This window comes from Mustela lutreola, chromosome 11 (genome assembly GCF_030435805.1).
Source record: "Mustela lutreola isolate mMusLut2 chromosome 11, mMusLut2.pri, whole genome shotgun sequence".
In the NCBI taxonomy this organism is placed as follows: domain Eukaryota; kingdom Metazoa; phylum Chordata; class Mammalia; order Carnivora; family Mustelidae; genus Mustela; species Mustela lutreola.
Window position 1 is genome coordinate 20,012,240 of NC_081300.1, and position 15,564 is coordinate 20,027,803.

The 15,564-nt window shown below is 40.0% G+C and overlaps 1 protein-coding gene across 3 annotated transcripts in view; it reads right to left on the reverse strand.

Moving 5' to 3' along the window:
• RAB27B (RAB27B, member RAS oncogene family) overlaps positions 1–15,564 on the reverse strand; it is a 152,869-nt gene that overhangs the window by 45,899 nt on the left and 91,406 nt on the right. Inside the window, exon 1 of one of the 3 annotated variants that reach the window (XM_059138692.1) lies at positions 11,723–12,196. The exons of the other annotated variants lie outside the window; for them this stretch is intronic. The gene's annotated coding sequence lies outside the window, so the exon portion shown is untranslated. Of the gene's footprint in view, positions 1–11,722; positions 12,197–15,564 lie in introns of those variants that run through there. 3 annotated transcript variants of the gene reach the window in all.

The window sequence follows — 15,564 nt, forward strand, 5'->3', positions numbered from 1 at the left end:
TATCTTAAACTATATTATAACCAATGTTTTGATTTCTGTTTTGACCCATACCATAGTAAAAAAGGATTTCTACCTAACCTCTTTATGTGCTCCTAACGATTATTTATTTATTTATTTTTGTCTTTCTTGATATTGCCATCTAAGCTTTGATGGGCTTCAGACTGTCCAGAAAAATCAAATTATACTTAAAAATTAGTTGAAAATATCTGTCTAAATTTCTATTCAAACATAAAGCTTTATAGAACTATTTTTCTGAAAAATAGCTCAAAATCTCATGTCTTTGAAAAGATACTGGAAGTAAAATCAGTACATTTGATTAAGTATTCTAGTAGTTCTGCAAAAAAAAAAAAAAAAATTTAAAATTAAAATTAAAAATCCCATAAAACCCTCTTAAAAATTCCTGTCATTACCTGACCCAGGTTTTTCCTACAGTGGAATAAATAGATGACATCTTACATAACCCTTCTTACAAACAAGTGGGTCAACTACTTCCATGTCAGTTTTATATATTTCAGTGACTTGAGATTATTTGGAGATAAGCCAAATACAGACAGAAACCCAGGTCCAAATCTTCCCATGATGAACTCGTTAGTTCACTTTGGGCTATTTCTTACAAAGAAGCCTCTGCTATCAGACACTTGACCTACCTTGTTGCTTGACAACATTTCCAAATAAGTTAATGTGGCAAACACAGGTCTCTGTTTTACTTACTGTAATCAGTAAGGTATATTTTTAACTCTAAGGAAAGTCAAACTATTTAATCTGTGATCCCTGTGAATTGTTTAAGTCCTCAATTCTGAACCATTTTCTTTGATTGACAGATTAGAAATTGGACTGAATAGTATACTGGTGTCTATTTCTGAAGGTAACAACTCAAAGGACAGTAATGGTTTTAAAGATCACTCTAAATTTACCCAGATGCAATCAACCAAGAGATCTTTGGTATCATGTATCTAAAAGGTTGGCCATTTAGTTTGTAATTGTGGGCCTGGACCCATTGAGAGGTTATGGAGCCGTTTACAAGCCCATCTCTTATGCTAGTGGTTGGCTGAGGTTGGCTCAGAAAAATGCTACCGTTCCTGATGGGAAAAAAGGCTTCTGCTGATTAGTCAATTACAATTACTTCTATCTGCAGACTAACCACAGTGTCTGGCAGTTTACCACCTGAGTCTACTTACATATATTTGTAATGTTTATCCATGAGACAGGACACGAAGAACTTACTGTCAAGAATATATAGTTAAGGGGCCCCTGGGTGGCTCAGTGGGTTAAGCCTCTGCCTTCGGCTCAGGTCATGATCCCAGGGTGCTGGAATCGAGCCCCGCATGGGGCTCTCTGCTCAGCGGGGAGCCTGCTTCCTCCTCTCTCTCTGCCTGCCTCTCTGCCTACTTATGATCTCTCTATCCAATAAATAAATAAAGTCTTTTAAAAAAAATCAGCACATACCCTTTCCCATTCTAAAAAAAAAAAAAAGAAAAAGAATATATAGTTAAGTGTTATGGACAGTAATGGTAGCAAGATTCAAACTATCAGAGGACTTATTCCCTTCCTGAGGACTGACTTAAGAGATTCTACAGAAGGACACCAATGATCCTTCCTATAACGGGATGTAACAAAATTTTCAGAATGAGGGTTTGAACACGTATCTAGCCCAGGATCTGTCCTTAATAATGGAAGACTTTATTTGAGAGCTGCTCAAGAATTTTCAGGCCATAGTAACACCAATAACATGGACCACATTAGCTTTTATTTATAAAGTTCTTTTTTTGCCCCAAATTGTTCCCCTACAGTTGCAACTTCTGACATTACACCTGCAACTTCTAACATTATGCATGTCTTTGGATTTTTGCTACAGAAAGTAAATATGCTCACTGGGAAGAGTAATTCTTGAGCTGTTTTCAGTCATAGCTACTTAGGAGAGTTTAAGTCGTTAGAAAGAATAGTCAACAAGCCACTAATTCCCCATCTTAGAAGCAACAAAATACTAAAAAGAGAGAAAATTGGGCTCTGAGATGTTCTGAAAAAGAACAGTTTTCTCTTGACATGCACTAAAAAGAAAGTTCTTTGCTCCACTTTCAACAAATGTCAAAGAAAAAAACTCAAGGAGACAATTTTACCTCCATGACAATATGAACTATGCAATACATTTTTTTGTTCTGGCAGGAATTTATAAGAATGCTTGACCTTATAAGAACCTAACTTACTCCCAATTATGTAGGAAGAAGCTGAGGATATATCAGCTCTCTAATATGTCTCCAAAAAAAGAATCTTTTCTTCTTTAATAAAGCCTCAGGACAAAAGCAATTACTCTTAAGAATGTTAGAGATTTACTTATAGACACCATTGCTAGCGTATAAATCTACTTCTGGAAACTTGACACTGGAGTGATTATCATAAAAATATTTATTCTCCTCTTTAGTTCTAGTCTCAATTCATTTCAGATCCAGTTAAGCAGGGTAATTTCAAAGTAATGGGAATAAAATTATATTTGCTGCTTAAAAAAAAAAAAAAAAAAACGAAAAAATGTGGAAGCAACCCAGTGTTCATCACATGAATGGATAAAGAAGATGCAGTGTATATATATAATGGAATATTACTCAGCCATTAAAAAGAATGAAATTTTCAGGCACCTGGGTGGCTCAGTGGGTTAAAGCCTCTGCCTTCAGCTCGGGTCATGATCCCAGGGTCCTGGGATTGAGCCCCACACTGGGCTCTCTGTTCTGCAGGAAGCCTGTTTCCTTCTCTCTCTCTCTGCCTGCTTCTCTGCCTACTTGTGATCTCTGTCAAATAAATAAATAAAATCTTAAAAAAAAAAAACACAGAATGAAATCTTGACATTTGAGACAACATGGATGGACTTAGAGGGTATAGTCCTAAGTGAAATAAGTCAGTCAGAGAAAGATAAATACCATATGATTTAACACATATGTGGAATTTAAGGGGGAAAAAAACCCAATGAACAAAAAAAGAGAGAGACAAACAAAAAATAGATTCCGAAATACAGAGACCAAACTAATGGCTGCCAGAGGGATGGCTGTTGGGGGAATGGCTGAAATAAAGGGGATTAAGAGTACACTTATCTTGATGAGCACCGAGAAATGTGTAGAATTGTTGAATCATTATGTTGTGCACCTGAAACTAAACTGTATATTAAATAAACATGAAAATAAAATGAAGAATTAAAAAAGATATTATTCAAGATTCAGTCTACTTCTTAGATTTTTCTTAATTAGTGCTGGATTTGGTATATGTTCTCAGTATCTTGGAGGGCTAGAGAGAATATCAGGCCAAGAGAAAAACCTTAAATAGATAAAAAAACTTTTACTTCTGCCCTTAAATTTCTTTTCCTCAAGACCTTGTGGTTTGGAGAAGACCTCACTGTCACCCACATCACTCAATTCAATTCTGCCTTTAAATCATTCCTTGGGCTGATTTTGGCAATAATGTTAAAAGAAACTAGACTCATAAAGATCATGGCTAGAAGACATGTGAGACATGCTTATTTTAAACTTCTTTCATCCTTTTCATAGCTTGGCATAAATGTCTGAAACCTCAACAGAATATATGTAAAAAAAACCAAAAAACAAAAAACAAAAAACCTACCCAAACAGAAAGTGGTAGTAAGAAAAGGTAGAATTTGCAAAACTGTGCTCATTAAAATGAAAATGACCAAACTATTGATGTTCCTACACAATGACCAAGATTTGAAAACTGGTGCATTAAATGAATGCATTCTTTTGGTGGTAACATTTCAAAGCTGAAAATGATGGTGGTTGTTGTCAGTCTTTAATCAAGGACTTGTTATCAATGCAAATTTTCATCCCTGACAACAGGATCAAAGAGCTATAATTGATAGTGATCTACACAGGTTCATTATAAGTCACAGCTTTTATGAAAAACACATTTGTGCAGAACAAGATGTCGGAAATGATGTATCTGTAACAAAGAATGCTTTACACACCTGGAATCCAGAAGGGAAAGAGAGAACACCTCAATTTGACAAGTAGGCATGCAGAATGTTCTTATACTAGTTACTTAATAATCAGAAATATGCTTCTGATCAGAAATAATCAGAAAAATTCAGAATGTCTTTAAATGTAATGACCTATTCCCAGGACTTTTTCAAATAGTGAGCTAGAAAGCATATTGTCATGGCGATGGGAATGGGATGAGAAAAGAAGGGGTAGCAGAGAGAGAATGTCTCCCTAAACTTGTCAATCCCTTGACATATATTTACATTTGACAATATTTTACATATTGTGGGAAATAGCAAAAGTAATCATTATTAGAGAATTATTCTTTAATTCTTAGAACATCAAGATACTTACTATGTTTTGGTAAGTAGAGGTTGAGATTAAAAGTGACACAAAGTCAGTCATAGCAGAGCTAGAACAAAGCTACTGAAGTAAATGGGAGGGAACTGGTTTTTTTTATTGATACTGGTTGGGTGTCCGTTAGTACGACATGGTATTAATAAGCCCAAACCAATAGATTCAGTCCCTCTGGGAATCTGTTAGGGTTTCCATTCCATGGCACTAGAACACATTCCTTACTGAGATACTTGCCATTTTTCACAAGTGGGGGCTGAGAGAGAATACAGACCAGAATCCTAGAGAAAGGAAGTATTACTCAAAGTGACTGCCCTACAGAAAGGGATAAATGATGTCCTATTCATAAACTAAGAGTAAAGATATCCTTAATATGTTCTTCCAATTTAACCATAATGATAATAATAATGACAACGAATATATATAATTAGATATAACCTTACATTTCCCCTCTTCTCAGAACTTAAGTGTCTTCATTAGCCAAAGCAGATCAGTGCTGACAGAAGAAGAAGAAAATCAAGAGTCTGATGTTCCGACTACTACTTTCCCTGAGAGACGACACTTGGTCTTGCAGATTTAGCCAGCATATCTCAGTCGCTGTCCCCAGGCTGACCTCTTCTAGGAGGTTTGGATTCCAGAATCTATTACTGAACATATACAACTGAATGAGCACAGACAGCCCATGTGCAGTGTATCTTTGTCCCCTAACTTGGTTCACCATTTTTTATACCTAATTTCAATTTGGGGGACCACTTTTCACCCATCTATATTGCCTCCTTAAAAACCAGCTATTAAAACTTTATAAAAAATAAAAATAAATAAATAAATAAAAACTTTATAAAAATTTCTTCTTTCTCCTACTATCTGGTCAATACCATTCTTTTTTTTTTTTTTTTAAGGTTTTATTTATGTATTTGACAGAGAGAGAGATCATGATTAGGCAGAGAGGCAGACAGAAAGAGGAAGGGAAGCAGGCTCCCTGAGAACCTGATGCAGGGCTCGATCCCAGGACCCCAAGATCATGATCTGAGCCAAAGGCAGAGGCTTAACCCACTGATCCACCCAGACGCCCCTGGTCAATGCCATTCTTGTTCATTATTTCTCTAATCTGACTTCTCCAAGCATACAATCACTGAGCTAACTTCAGATGTTATTTCCCATTCCTAACTGATCTCTCTAGAGTTTTTAACCCCCTTAAATTTATCTTCCTGTTTATTATCACAATACTGCATTGAAACCACTAACTTAAACCTTAGCTGGTGACACTAAAATGATCTTTTCAAGGATCTCTCTAACATACCAGATTCTAAGTTCTTCAAGAGCAGGAATTGCTTTATTCAGCCTTTTTCAACCAAAATACCAAATATGTTGCTGACACATCAAAGGCACTTTATGACTTTTTTCAATAAAAAACTCAAATATACAAAAATTATGCCAGAGGTTAAATTGCTATAATCAGTTTTACTATGGTGAGCAGATCTTTTATTGCAATGAATACCACTGTCAACTTTGAGATAACGAATTCAATTTTCTTTAAAGTTTATGCTTTACAGTAGAATCTGTGCTCTACTGTAGAATCTGTGCTCTACAGATTCTTCTCAAAGGGTGTCAATAATTCTTTGAGTCCTTATTTTCATTTTCTGGATCAAGTTATCATACACAATAACATGCTTACTGTAAAAAAAACTAATCTGAAAGCAGTTTTGAACTATTTTTTTCATCTACACACTTTTAAAAAACATAGTTCCTGTTGGGGTGCCTGGGTGGCTCAGTGGGTTAAAGCCTCTGCCTTCGGCTAAGGTCATGATCCCAGGGTCCTGGGATCGAGCCCCACATTGGGCTCTCTGCTAGGCAGGGAGCCTGCTCCCCCTCTTTCTCTGCCTGCCTCTCTGCCTACTTGTGATCTCTGTCTGTCAAATAAATAAATAAAATCTTAAAAAAATAAAATAAAATAGAACCTTTCTTAAAAAGCAAACAAACAAACAAAAGACACAGTTCCTAAAAAATAAGACAAATAAAAATGTTTCTACTGGTTATAAAATAGTATGATGCAAACATGGCATCTTTCTTTAAATACATAGTCAACATTTATGAATTTGAATTCTTTCTTTTCTCTTGAAATAATTCTCTGTTCTCAAGCTGCCAAGACTCTCCCTGCATGTGGATATTTACTATATTGATTTTAAGAACCAACATTACTACTTTAGAACAAAGGCACCAGACTTCAAGACTTTATTCACAAAAATCACCCGAATTCAACACTTTCCAGGAACTGAGAGGAAACTAACTTCTGGTTTTCCTTGGCCTCATGCATGGGTTTATTTTGAATGTCAAAGTGTCCTTTGAGAGAGTGACAAACTGTAAGAAGTGAGAACCACGCAGACCACACTTGATTAGAAACGCTGCTGGGAATGAGAAAGAAACATTCATGATTCAAGGGCATTCCATCTTTGCAACAACTCAGTTATCATCACACACTCGTTTGACAGAGAAAACCACAGCATAGAATTCAAAGACTTCCTCCCAGTTTGTACCGGAAACAGATGCACACCAGGCCTTCAGAAGAGACCGAGTCTGGGCCTTGAGGCAGCTTTCCCCATCCGAGGACAGCACACACCCATCCTTACGCTCCACTTTTCCTCTCGCCCTCTCATCTCTCTGGAGATGCCCTTATCCCCAGATACCAGAGATTAGATCAAGATATCAGGGATAATAAAGGTCATTTGGTGCAGCCTCCCAGCACAGGCCATCTCTTGGCTGCAACAAAGAATTTTTGGAGTGGAACATTCCTTGGTCTTCTTTGGTTGTATTCAGTCCCTGCCATGACTTCCTGAGTGGTCTTTTCAGCCCCTCTTAACCCCCTGCCTTCCACTTAAACCCTCTGTCAGCTCACTGAAGGCACCACACTCTTTCCCAGATGGAGATCTCAGCAGGTTCCTCGGCTCCATCTGGATCGTTCTGTCCTGACTGCCCACTTGAGTCGCACCCAAATATCCTTTAGTCTCCACTGAAACACAAGTTTCCTCAGACAGGTCTTCTTGACCAAACCCAGCATTATTCTTGCCCATTTAAAGAAGTTACTCCCGGTCACAATAACTTCTCAACTTCCTTTGACTTAAATTTTCTTTTGGTGTTATCAATTCCTTCCCATTTTGGAACACTATTTTCTTTTTTGTAGAAATTAGAAGGAAACACAATAGAAACTGAGTAATTCTACTTTCACTCACATCCATTAACTTCCTTATTCACTGCTTCGCTTTAAACAATGCTAGAAGAATCTTTGGTTCTCCTCAGCACTCCTTCCAGGCTTCAGCCCACTCTGGGTTTTACTCCTCTTCATTCTCTCTCGACAGCTCACAACACCTTTGTAAGGATTTCTAATTATGTGCCCCTTTGTTCATCTGTTCTAGAAGCCAGTTTTTTAAAATGGCTTTTACTAGAGCCTCTATGTAGCCTCATGAATTTCTCTAGTAGTCTCTCTTTGGGGGTTTTGCAAAACGCTCTTTCCAGCATTTGTTAAAGTTAGTTTATCTGAATTCCTTATTTTTAACAACTCTGTCTTCTGTCAAGGTTGCCAATGATTCCAAGTTGCCACAGGCAATTATCACTTCCTGGTCCTCGTCTCACTCTGCATCTTTGCAATGTCTGACCCAAGTGACCATTCCCTGTTTTTGGAAACACTTCCTGGCTTGGGTTCTGTGACAACACTCTTTTGTGGGGGGGCGGGGGTGGTTACTGACTCCTCTGCAAGATCCCTTGATGTTACAATAAGCCAGAGTGTGGTCCTTTGGTAATATCCTCAAGACCAGGGGTCTAATAGCTCCCACAGAATCTCTATTTCCAAATTTCTATGAGCAGCTGTGACTTCTTCCAAGTGCTCCAAGTTCTATATCCAAAGCCCAATTGAACATTTCCACATGGATACCTAAGAGTATCTCAAAAGGCTGAAAATGAATTGTGCATTTCCCTTCCAATTTTTTTTTTCTCTCTTGGCTTCATCCACCTCAGGAAAGAGCTTCACCACCTGTCTTATAAAACTCCACACGAAACCTGATGATCATTTTGATTCTCCCTTTTCTTCAATCCACCCCCTTATCTGATTTGTCAGCAAGTCCTGTTGGCTCTGTCTTCAAAGAGGTCCTGAATCTATTTCTTTCTCTCCAGGACAACTATTCCCGATCTATGCCACTGTCATCTGCTGGCATAACCCCCTATCTAGTCTCCTGGTCTCTTCTCTGCTCACCCTATACCCCCTTCTCTTTGAGGAGGACAGGGTGATCTTTCAGAAAGATGGCCTTCTCTGAGGCTTTGCTTCCAAATCATACAGCATCCTCCTACCCCTCCCAGGTCACTCTCCTTATTTCACATTACATTTTTTAAAATAGCACTGAAACCTGGATGATTGCTGATCTGTATATTAACTTAAGTGTCTATCTCTAAGCTTGAATGTAATTTCCATGATATTAACCTCTATTACCCACTGGCTTAGAAAAATACCAAGGCTCAGAGTATGATTAGTCTCTTGAATGAATTTTCAATGGACAGTATCTAAATCTTAGTGTCTTCTCACTTCGTTCAGGAAAAAAAAAAAAAAAATCAAAAGTCAACATGTTTTTCAGGACTTTCAAAGCCCTCTGTGACCCGGCCCCATTATCACCCCACCCCCATTTTTTGCTACCCCAGCCCCCTTCCAGGTGTTGCAGCCTGTTTGGTTTCCTAGAGGATGCCAGGCAAAGCCCTGCTTGTTATCCTTTCTGTCTGGAAAACTCTTCCTACTCAAAATCGCACGGCTCACTCTCTGACTTCCTTCAGACCAATATTCAAATATCATCTTTGCAAGAAAGCTTTCCCTGGGCACCTGATCTAAAATTTCAACACCTGCTGGGCCATGCCCCCACGGTTTTATATTTTCTCCCAGCATTTATCTCTCATGAAGTATAGCTTCAGCTTCTGTGTATCTTGTTTATTCCCTGTCTCACCGGTAAAAGGCAAACTCTGTGGGGCCAGGATGTTCATCTGTTGTCTGTTTTGTCCAGTTCTGTCCACACAGAGCCCAGAAGAGTGCTTGGCAATAATAAATACTTGTTAAATAAGTGAACAAGAAACTTAAATTATTTTTCTTAATACATGGAAGTTGTTCACGTAAAAAGATTTGAGATGGTATTTTTTGTGATTATGTGTTAAACAGAGTTTTAGTATCATTACTGGTCATTTAGACAAGTTTCCTTCATTCAAGGAGGACCTATGAAAGAAGGTTAGTATTTGAAAAACACGAATAATGATTGTGTGAAACAAATTAAGTAAAACTCTCAACTCCACGAATGGGGTTTACAATAGGCTTTTATTATGCTTAGTGATGTTGCTACGTTCTACTACTATATCATAAACTTCAGCTCAAGTACACCTAATAATGAGTAAAAAATCATTCTCCTTTAGACACCAACTCTAGAAAGTGACATACTCTCCAATGGGAAACACCTGGTTTGTCCTGTCTATTTTTACTGTAATTGTTTTCCTGCATATCAACATTACAATTACTTGCTTAAGAGCTGAACTATTGACTAAGCTACCTTGATGAATCAACTCAAGAAACTAGATTAATGGCGAGGTGAGCTTTATGTGAATAGTCTATGTTTCATGCTCTGCTGATCTGAAAGACCGAAAACCCAACCTGAAACTTCAAAGAGTGAGGGTGGGAAAAGAGCAGATTTCTGCTCGGAACAACCTCGGGGTTTTGGCTGACTTCCACTTTTCCAGGAAAAAAACAAAACAAAATAAAACAAAAACAAAAACCAGTTAACTAAATGAAAAGCAACTCAGAAACCAGTAGATAATTTTAGAGTAAGCTGGTGTCTCAGGAGCTGAGAGGACGGATGTCTGAGGTCACCTTCGTTATCAGGTCAAATATTCCTGTTCCAGAAATGGCCCATGAGAGCCGCCATTGCTCACATTTGACAGATTCCCTTTATTACTTCTTGGCAACTATGAGAACAGGCTCATCCAGTTTCATCTGAAATGTTTGTTTTCCTTTTGAAAGCAATGATGGTAACAATTTAGGAGAGGCCCATAACCCTTAAGCAGAAAAGCCTCACTAATACAAAACTGTCAAGATGACCCTTTTTGGGTCACCCATAAGAATCTCCTCTTGCCTTCAAGAAAGGCTGATCCCATCTGGGTAGAGGATCATGCTAAGAAACGATGAAAAATAACTCTTTAGGGGGAATGGCACAAGGCAAGTATGGTTCTCATTTAATACTACAATGTGGACTTTATAATAACTTGAAAATTCAACAAACTTAAATGCCTAAGTCTGTAATGCCGAAGTCCATCTTCTCTGTTAACTTCTCAAATTTAGAACTATACAACCATGCATATAAATATGTATATTTATCAATAACATCACTGAATATGCATGACTGTAACTAAATATTAAGAATAAGTACACATTTAAAAAATAGAAACATATCAAAATTCATGGATACTGTTATTTTAAATAATAATTTTGTTGTTAATAACCCTGGAACCACATTTATTAATTTGGACTTAATTTGGTAATGTACCATTTAATCAACCGGAACCTTATATCCTTAATTTTAGATTTTGAAACAAAAAGCCACTAAGCATGATGCAGGGGTGGTGACTTGAACCAAACATGGCTCTTCCCTCCTAAGACAGCCTGCAGCCTTCGCCAGTCACCTGCCTCAGTATTTTTCGAAGAATCAAATTATGTTGTATTGGGTGGGAAGCTCTTGGAAGTTAAGGTACCGTGGCCACGTGAACAAGCACCCATGCAAACACCCTCGCAGCGGCCATGCAAGGATCAGGGTTTGGAAATAACTGAGCAAAAATACGGGAAGACAGAAATTACTTTTGATTTCTCTGTGGCCACCACACCTGTGGAAGCAAAAAAAAAAAAAAAAAAAAAAATTCCTGTCACTTAGCTGGCTCGGATCACTCAAATACTTGCCCTTCTCTAAACACCACATCATCATCATCATCATCATCATCATCATCAATTATTTGAGCTGTTTGGGGATACAGACGGAAGGTTGCTGGCATTGCTGTGACTTGTTTTGGGGGCTGAGGCGGTGGTGTTTGTTTAATCCTAACCAGCTGTTTGCTACGGAAATACCCAGACAGAACGCAGCCGGCCCGGGTTTTCCGGGGCTCCGGGGCCGACCCCACCGCGGTGCCCCGGGAGCGCTGCGGCCCCGCGCGCTCGCGCCCCGCACCGGCCCCCGCAGGGCACACGCTCCGCTGGGCTCGGCTCGCCCCGCTCCCGGCCCGCCGCTCCCCGTCCACGTCTCACTTCCTTCTCGCGGGCGGGCGGCTGGGAGCACCGGGGCGGGCGGGGAGCGCATTCCTGTCCTGGCAGCGCGGCTGCCGCAACTCACCAGCCTGCGAAGTCTCTCCGCGGGAGCGCTGGGTGTCGGGTGTCAGAGGTCTCGGTCCGCTCTGCCAAAGCCCGGACTCTGGGGCTCCCGCGCGCCCGCGACCGCACGGGACCTGCTCTACGGGGCGCCGCTCGTGGGGACAGCTCCTAGTTTCCCCACCTGCCGCTCGGGATCGGTCCCCAGCCCCTGCCCGTCGGGACTGCCAGGGGCAGGACTTGGAGAACCACCCCCAGGTCGGCCGCCGAGCCTCCGGGATCTGGAAGGTCTGTGTGAGAAGAAGGCGTGTCTCCCCCTCCTAACGCCGACGTGCCGAGCTCACCTCGGGCAATCTTGCTGGTGACTCAAAGGCGCGGGGCTCCTGTAAATCCTCCCCACTGCGGGGCTGTAAGCCCGGGCAGCCAGCTCACTGTTATTCCTCTATTTTCCCGTGTCGTGTTTGCAACCTCTTATTCAAAGAGCCCGGGGCACTGTGCGAGCTTCTTTCAAGGCACGGCGTTCTCTCCTCCCAGGGGATGTCTCCTGAACGGCGGGCAGAGCAAGGAACTGCCCTGGGAAATAAGAGGGGACCTAACGAAATCAGTGCTTTGAAAGTTGGGACCTGGTCATTTGAATGCGTTAAGCAGTATGCACCGTCCCAATTTTTTTGGCCTCCTAATGTCACTTCACAGAGCGGTAGGGTAGTAAGTAGAGCTCATGTCTATGACAGCAAAGAAAAATCTAGAGCGTCCACATGCACTGAACAAATAATTATAAAGTGTCTACACGTGGCAGACCCAGCTCTAGGCACGCTGGCTCCTTCTGTCCGCAACACAGATCCTGGCTGGCTCTCTTGAGGGAACAGTTCAGACTGACTCTGGCATCCCAGAGTTTATGGGCTGATGGTAAGGGGGAGAATCCAAGGTTACATATGTATAATAACAATGGAATTATTCCTCCGAGAAGAACATTTAAATGTTCCAAACCATTGTTGGGAAACAATGAGATGCTATTTAAATTTTAATTGTTTGACTCAGTTCTGGCAGGGGGCTTTCAGGACTATCTGGGAGACACCGCTGTTTCCAGCTAGGGAGCATCTCCCTGAGAATGCTGTGGGTGGAGAAGATGAAGGAAGAGCCCCAAACCAAAACCCAATGTCACACCTGGTAGTGAGAATGAAGAAGAGGACGATGGGAGAAAGTATTGGGTCCCACAAGACTCTATTAGAAAATATGGATGTTCTGTTTCCTTTGCCTCAAGGTTCTTGTCTAGAAAACTGGGATGATAAAATGCCTAGATAGGGTTATTGTGAGCAAAAGAGAATGGTGCCTAGCACTGTAAATTCTATATACACACGTGTTGTTCATACATGTTATTTTGGTAGCTCTGATCTACTTCATTATCCTAAAGTAAGGTCCAATTAATAAAAATTATTCTGAACTATTAGGAGAAAGTATAGGAGGTTTGAATTGTAGATATTCAAAATGTACTGGGAATCTGTATTAATGGCAAATCTGTTTTGTATCCATTAGCAACATCTGAGTATATAATAAGCGTGTGTCCCTGGGCCTAGAGAGAGATAAAAGATAGAACATAACTCTGAATTTATTCTACCGTAGGCAGCACATTAATTTCAAATGATTCTCAAAAAATATTTTTAAAATGATTTTCTATGCTCATCAGTGATAATCTGTATTCCTCCCCCCGTGTATGTGTTTACATTAATCCAAATAGCTATTATTCAAGCCCTGCCTGTAGATCATCTCATTTGATGTTCATCACACTGCTTTGAAAAAGGCAAGGAATCTATTATTTTTACTGTCCCCACTTTAAGGAAGAAGAGACGGAGACTGAGAAAGTCCCAACAACGTGCCCAGAATCACGAGGATCATAAAGGTAGAACTCAGGTTTGCTGACCCCAAAGGCAGGGCTCAGGGTGGTCACTACCCTGTGCTGCCTCCCCTTTTCTAGAAAAATACCTGGCATAAGAAAGTCTAACGCAGACATTTCTCATCTGCTCCCAGATAAGCGGCCAGCTGCCTCATAGGGCCCACTTCCACGTGGACGGCCCTCCTGGTGTCACCTACCACGGAAGTCCCATCTTTGGGTTCTGAGGTTCAGAGGCATTAACATTACACAGTGATGCTACTCAGCTGCCGGAAAGTGGTGGAAGTTTTCCTTCCCTGGGGGAAGGGGGGTCCCAAGGAGAATGGTGGCAGAACAGGAGAGAAGTGATTCTGGGCCACCTCAGGAAGGCCACATTGACCAAAGTTAGAAGAGAATAAAAGACCCCACAAAACCAGTGAAAACAGGGGGGCAGCACTATGCGTCGTAGTCAAAATAAATGCCTTCCTGTACCCTGAGTTTCTGCGGCATAGGTTAAGTAGACATAATCTGTCAATGGGTTTATCGACCAATAAACAGAGCACTAAAATAAACAGATACATGTATGTACATGGGAGACTTCATCCTCGCCCTTCCTAAACCCCTCTAACATGAGAAGAAGAGGATTTTAAAATGTTACTAAATAATAGAAACAGATAGAAGAAGAGACCTCAAACGACAAAATAAACAGCAAAGATGGTTGAAAGAGTGTAAATCAGATGGAGGCTTGTAACTGACTTGGAAGAGAAGAGTTTACATTCTGCACGCCTGTAGGAGGGGTTATGGATAAGAAGCAAGATGATTCTCTGTGCTTTAGCCTGCGAGGCTTGGACCTAGGAGGCAGAAATACCACCATAGAAGGAGGCCAGGTGGTAGGGTGAACACAGGGGCTTGGCTAGACTTCTGTCTACAGAATGCTTGGACCCAAAACTTCCTTCCCCACTGCCGTGCAATCAACCAACCATAAGTTCCTCCATCTGCTCATCCCAGCCTCCAGGAGACTGGAAGTTTATTTTCTGGAGAAAGTAAACTAGAGTAATTTGTGGTTTAACAAGATGAACACATATTTTTACTCTGCTCCTATAGAAAAAGAATTAAAAAGAAATTTATATGCAAGACAGGAAAAATCTCTCAAAGTTGAAAATTTACTCAAAATTTTAAAAATTTGACAGATGGGTTGTTAAGATTCTGATAAAAAAAAAAAAACTTCAGGGAAATAGAACAAAAAGTTAGGGAAATTAAAAAAAAAAATAGAAAAAGGGGGAAATTTTCTGACTAAAGAGAATTCCAGAAAGTTCCAGAAAAGAGTTCTCTCTACCCAGAAAGGGTTGAAAAAGTAATTAAATGGGTAGTGCAAAAATGATTCCAGAAATCACAACCATGAATCTTTGGGATCAAAATTTCCACTAAACGTCCAAGAAAAGAATTTTTAAAAACAATTGATTAATTAAATATACCAAGATATATCATTCTGAAAAATATAAGCCCAAATAAAAAGAACATGAAACATCTTCCAGAAACATAAAGCAGATCACATAAAAGGAAAAGAATAAAAACTGCATTAGGTTTCTCAAGAGCCGTAACAGACCCAGAAGATTCTTTAAATGCCTTCACATTTAAAAATGAGATTATTTTGAACCTAGAATTGTGTACCCCGATACAATGTCAGTAAAGTGTGATTGAAGATATTTTCAGATCTGCCAGGATAGAAAAATGGACTTCTTGTACAGTTTTTAAAGAAGGGTCTCGAAAACAAGCTTATAAATCAAGAAAGAGAAAGAGATTGGACCCAAGAAATGCAGGTCCAACATAGGAGACATAAAAGTGAATTCTCCAGAACAATTGTGAAGCAGGCCTGGAGAGAAAGCAGAAGGATGAGTTAGAGTAGGAAACGACTACAGGAGAAGGAAGGAAGGATGTACATATACATTTGAAGAATTATTGATAAATGTGTGTGGTGAGACTGGAAATGCTCATCTGAG